The 6,446-nt window shown below is 44.9% G+C and overlaps 2 pseudogenes; both read left to right on the forward strand.

Moving 5' to 3' along the window:
- Positions 1-1,424: 1,424 nt before the first annotated feature.
- LOC120972892 (plant cysteine oxidase 3-like) lies at positions 1,425-3,334 on the forward strand (annotated as a pseudogene).
- A 937-nt stretch (positions 3,335-4,271) lies between these two features.
- LOC109764418 (plant cysteine oxidase 2-like) lies at positions 4,272-4,911 on the forward strand (annotated as a pseudogene).
- The last annotated feature ends 1,535 nt before the right edge of the window (positions 4,912-6,446 follow it).

A 6,446-nucleotide genomic window follows, 5' to 3' on the forward strand; every position in this document is an offset into this window, starting at 1 on the left:
CCTGCATGCGTGATCCTACAACAATTGTTACCATCTGAACGGTGCTTCTTCTACCTAGCTGCTGTGGGTAACTAGTTTGGCATCTTCTGTTTACCCAAGCATGCTGTCGTTCCTCTGCACAACCAACCCGGGATGATTGTCTTCAGGAAGATGCTCTTTGGTTCCATGCACCTTAAGTCGGATGGCTGGGCTAGAAGTAACTCATATGGTGGCACTAATGCGCTCACCACCTCATATGGTAAGGTCGTAGTTTCATTCCCTGTTCCTCTATTTCCTTCTTTTCTTTAGCAATGCTCCTGTCGCTGACAAATCGTTTAATGATCTACTTCTTGTCCCGACCACTCACTTCTGGGACTCGTCTAGAAATGATAAACCAAACACTATTGTTGACACTTCAGCTGAGGCCATTGTTCTATACCCTGAAAACGGAGGCAACCTGCACTGCTTCACGATGCTTAGCATTTGCACTATTCTCGATGTGATGGGACCCCCTTACAATAGCATTGCTGGCAGGAACTACGCGTACTACAGCGAGTCTCGGTTCTGAAACACAGCTGGTGAGTGTTTTCTTCCAGTCTTGAATTCAGTTTATGAAGAACATCTAGATGCTTGCTTCTGCTCGCTGACGAAAACGTCCTCTGGTTTTAGGAGTGGTTGGCGCATGGTACTCCTGGCTCAAGGAGATCCCCAACAACTTCTGGATGAAGGATGTAACGATATCGTTGTACTTCATCGTCTAGGAACCTCCATGACCATTGTTACCATGATCTGAACGGTGCTCCATCTAGCTTCATTTAGCATAGTATTTTAACCAATAGACTCTAGAGAGTAGTAACGCAACATTGTCCTTCCAAATACAACCAATTAGTGGTATACACACTTTTAGCATGTTATTAGATTCTCTAGATTTTATTGGTTCGAAGAAAAATAATGTGTACATGCGGCCTCATATCTATTTTCGAGCATGAAGAAAGGCATTTTTTGATAAATACACTACATAATTATATAAACACGAGGCTAGCTATCCTCATAAATGCACATCCATGGTAATAGTTGTTACTACCATCGGAGCCCAAATTGGGTCGACCCTGCTGTTCCGATGGGTCGGTGGTGTCCGGCTGCCATGGAACACTAAAAAAATGGGATGTCTAGGCAGGAGATCCTCTTTTAATTCTCTCCGGCTGGCGAGGAGGCGAGGGTCGAAGGTAGAAGTGCCAGCCGGTGGGTGTCTCCAACATTGTTGGTTTCCGGATGAAGTGCATATTGATGCCGTGGCGGTTCGCCATCTAGGACCTACATGCGTGATACTACAACAATGGTTACAATCTGAACGACGCTTCATCTATCTTGTTGATGTGGGTAACTAGTTTGGTATCTTCTGTTTACCCAAGCATGTTGTCATTCCTCTGCACAAGAAACCTGGGATGACCGTGTTCAGCAAGATGCTCTTTGGTTCCATCCACCTTAAGTCGTATGACTGGCCTAGAAGTAACTCAACGGGTGGAACTAATGCGCTCACCACATCAGATGGTAAGTTAGTAGTATCATTCCCTTTTCTATATTTCCTTCTTTTCTTTAGCAATGCTCCTGTTGCTGAGAAATCGTTTGCTAATCTATTTCTTGTCCTGTATGTCACTTCAGGGACTCCTCTAGCAAAGATAAACACAAACACAATTGTTGACGCTTCAGCCGCGACCATAGTTCTATACCCTGAAAAAGGAGGCAACCTGCACTACTTCACAGCGCTTACCCCTTGCGCTACTCTTGAAGTGATGGGACCCCTTACAACAGCGCTGCTGGCAAGGACTGCTCGTACTATATATAGCAAGTCCCCGTTCTCAAATACATCTGGTGAGCGTTTTCTTCCAGTCTTTATTTCAGTTTATGAAGAACATCTGGATGCTTGCTTTCTGCTCGCTAACGAAAGTGTCCTCTGGTTTCAGGTGTGGTTTACGCACGGTACTCCTGGCTCAAGGAGATCCCCAACAACTATCAGATGAAGGGTGTGACGATGACGTGGCACTTCATCGTCTAGAACCTGCATAACCATTGTTACCACGATCTGAACGGCGCTCCGTCTAGCTTCATTTAGCATAGTATTTTCTCCAATAGACTCCAGAGAGTATATAGTGACACAACATTGTCTTTTCAAATACAATCAACTAGTGGTATACACACTTTAAGCATGTTATTAGAATCTCTAGATTTTATTGGTTCGAAGAAAAATAATGTGTACATGCGGCCTCATATCTATTTCGAGCATAAAGAAAGGCGATTTTTGATAAATACACTGCATAATTCTATATACACGAGGCTAGCTATCCTCATAAATGCACATGCCATGGTAATAGCTGTTACAACCATCGGAGCCCAAATTCGGGTAGACCCTCCTGTTCCGACGGGTCGGTGGTGTCTGGTTGCCATGGCACACTCAAAAATGAGATATCTAGGCAGGAGATCCTCTTTTAACTCTGTTCGGCTGGCGAGGAGGCGAGGGTCGAAGGGAGAAGTGCTAGCCAGTGGGTGTCTCCAACATTGTTGGTTTCAGGATGAAGTGCATATTGATGCCTTGGCGGTTCGCCGTCTAGGACCTACATGTGTGACACTACAACAATTGTTACAATCTGAACGACGCTTCATCTAGCTTGTTGCTGTGAGTAACTAGCTTGGTATCATCTGTTTACCCAAGCATGTTGTCATTCCTCTGCACAACAAACCCAGGATGACCGTCTTCAGCAAGATGCTCTTCGGTTCCATGCACCTTAAGTCATATGACTAGGCTAGAAGTAACTTAGAGGGTGAAACTAACGCACCCACCACATCAGATGGTAAGTTAGTAGTTTCATTCCCTATTCCTCTATTTCCTTCTTTTCTTTAGCAATGCTGCTGTCGCTGACAAATTGTTTATTGATATATTTCTTGTCCAGACTAGTCACTTCAGGGGCTCCTCTAGCAAAGATATACACAAATACTATTGTTGGCGCTTCTGCCGAGACCATAGTTCTGTACCCTGAAAACGGAGGCAACCTGCACTACTTCGTGGCGCATATCCCTTGCGCTACTCTCGACATGATGGGACCCCTTACAATAGCGTTGCTGGCAGGGATTGCTCGTACTCCATATAGCAATTCCCCGTTCTCAAATACAGCTAGTGAGTGTTTTCTTCCAGTACTGAATTCAGTTTATGTAGAACATCTTGATGCTTGCTTCTGCTCGCTAACGAAAATGTCCTCTGGTTTCAGGTGTGGTTGACGCACGGTACTCCTGGCTCAAGGAGATCCCCAACAACTATCAGATGAAGGGCGTAACGATGACGTGGCACTTCATTGTCTAGAAACTGCATGAGTATTGTTACCATGATCTTAATGGCGCTCTCTCTAGCTTGTTGTAGATAACAGTTGTAACCTGCGAAAGGCAGGCAGGCAGTCCAACCTAGCAATGACCAGGCTAGCAAAATCTTCTTTTTAATTACCCTTATTTGTCGGGGTTGAAACTATCTCCTGTAGTCCGCGATCTTCTTGTCGTGCAACGTGGTTTTTACGTGTACAATCTAGCTTGGTCTGGAATCAGAAACCTCTTGTTTATTTTCAAAAATTGAAAAACAGAAGAAAAATAAATATATTGGGAAGCAAAGCATTGGACAGACACATGAGATATGTGGCGATAGATGGCCTACTCTACCTGGCAAGGAGGCAACTCAGGTGGGAGAACTGGCAGCCGACAGGTGTTTGTAGCTTGGCAGGATTGCGCGCCCACATGGACTGCGCGCGTCTTCGCGTCCAGTTTAATGCACGCGTGTCCGCCTGACCTGACAAAGCATGGGTGAGACCCGAACGACTGAGAGAGAGGGAGTACGAATATATGGCAATAAATAACCCAATATATGAATGTAAAGAAGAAATAATGTTAGGGATAGGAAAACAATACTTTAGCAAGAAATAATGAAAAAGAAACCGGAGGTAGTATTCACCTCGCCCAAAAGAAGCAGTTTCCTCTTGCGCTCTCCTCTTCCGTTGTGTTCCAATTCCGTCGTCTTTCCAAATAGCATCATTTAGCATCGTGTTCGAACCAATAGACTCCAACATTGTTGGTTTTCAAATGAAGTGCATACTGATGCCATGGCGGTTCACCGTCTAGGACCTACATGCGTGATACTACAACAATTGTTACAATCTTAACGACGCTTCATCTAGCTTGTTACTGTGGGTAACTAGTTTGGTATCCTTTGTTTACCCAAGCATGTTGTCATTCCTCTGCACAACAAACCCGAGATGACCGTCTTTAGCAAGATGCTCTTCGGTTCCATGCACCTTAATTCATATGACTGGGCTAGAAGTAACTCACAGGGTGGAACTGATGCGCTCACCACATTAGATGGTAAGTTAGTAGTTTCATTCCCTGTTCCTCTATTTCCTTCATTTCTTTAGCAATGCTCATGTCGCTGACAAATCGTTTGCTGATCTATATCTTGTCCTGACTAGTCACTTCAGGGCCTCGTCTAGCAAAGATAAACACAAACACTGTTGTTGACGCTTCAGCCGAGACCATAGTTCTGTACCCTGAAAAAGGAGGCAACCTGCACTACTTCACGACGCTTACCCCTTACAACAGCGCTGCTAGCAGGGACTGCTCGTACTATATATAGCAAGTCCCTGTTCTCAAATACAGCTGGTGAGTGTTTTCTTCCGGTCTTGAATTCAGTTTATGAACAACATCTAGATGCTTGCTTCTGCCCGCGAACGAAAATGTCCTCTGGTTTCAGGTGTGGTTGACCCACGGTACTCCTGGCTCAAGGAGATCCCCAACAACTATCAGATGAAGGGCGTAACAATGACGTGGCACTTCATCGTCGAGAACCTGCATGACCATTGTTACCATGATCTTAACGGTGCTTCATCTAGCTTGTTGTAGATAACAGTTGTAACCTACGAAAGGCAGGCAGGCAGTCAGTCCAACCTAGCTCTGACCAGGCTAGCAAAATCTTCGTTTTACCCGTATTCATCGGGGTTGAAACTATCTCCTGTAGTCCGACACATGAAAAACAGAAGAAAAAAATATTTGGAAGCAAAGCATTGGACCGACACATGAGATATGTGGCGATAGATGGCCTACTCTGCCTGGCAAGGAGGCAACACGGGTGGGAGAAGCGGCAGCCGACAGGTGTCTGTAGCGTGGCAGGATTGCGTGCCCACATGGACCACGCGCGTCTTTGCGTCCAGTTTACCGCACGCGTGTCCGCCTGACCTGACAAAGCATGGTTGAGACCCGAGCGACTAAGAGGGAGGGAGTACGAATTTATGGCAATAAATAACCCAATATATAAATGTAAAGAAGGAATAATCTTAGGGATATAAAAACAATACTTGAGCAATAAATAATGAAAAAGAAACCGGAGGTAGTATTCGCCTCGCCCAGAAGAAGCAGTTTTCTCTTGCGCTCTCCTCTGCCGTTGTGTTCCAACTCCATCGTCTTTCCAAATAGCATCATTTAGCATCGTGTTCGAACCAATAGACTCTAGAGAGTAGTAACACAACATTGTCTTTTCGAATGCATCATTTATTGGTAGACACACTTTTAGCATGTTATCAGAATCTCTAGATTTTATTGGTTCAAGGAACAATAAGCTGTACATGCAGCCTCATTTCCGTCTTGAGTATGAAGAAAGGCGATTTTTTAATACGTTGCATGATACAATAAATATAGGCTAACTATCCTCACAAATGCACATGCCATGGTAATGGTAGTTACAACCATCGCGACCCAATTTGGGTCGACCCGCATGTTTTGATGGGTCGGTGCTATCCGGTTGCCCTGGCACCCTCCAAATATAGAAGTGGCGGCCAGCGGGTGTCTCCAGCGTGGTTGGTTTCCAGATTTAGTGCATACCGGTGTCGTGTTGGTTCGTCGTCTAGGACCTTCATGCGTAATCCAACAACAATTGTGACCATCTGAACGATGCGTCGTCTAACTTGTTGATGTAGATAAGTATAGTTCTAACCAGCGAAAGGCAAGCAGTAAGTCAATCCAACCTAGCTCTCACCAGGCTAGCAAACTCTTTTTTACCCTTATTTATCGGGGATGAAACTATCGCATGTTGTCCGTGATCTTCTTGTAGTGCATCGCGATATTCACGTGTACAATCTAACTTAACTAATGGGTCTGGAATCACAAACATTTACGTTTCTTTTCCAAAAATGAAAAAGGGAAGAAAAATAAATGTATTGGGAAGCAAAACACTGGACAGACACATGTGATGTAGGGTGATAAATGGGCTGCCGTGCCTGGTGAGGAGGCAACACAGGTGGTAGAGACCCACGTGGAACGTGCATGCCTCCGCGTCCACTTTACTGCATGCCCATCCGTCTGACCTGGTGAAGGATGGGAGAGACCCAAATGGCTGAGAGGGAGGGTGTAAGAATATATGGCAATAATTAACCCAATAAATG

The sequence above is a fragment of the Aegilops tauschii genome, chromosome 1 (assembly GCF_002575655.3).
Source record: "Aegilops tauschii subsp. strangulata cultivar AL8/78 chromosome 1, Aet v6.0, whole genome shotgun sequence".
NCBI lineage: Eukaryota > Viridiplantae > Streptophyta > Magnoliopsida > Poales > Poaceae > Aegilops > Aegilops tauschii.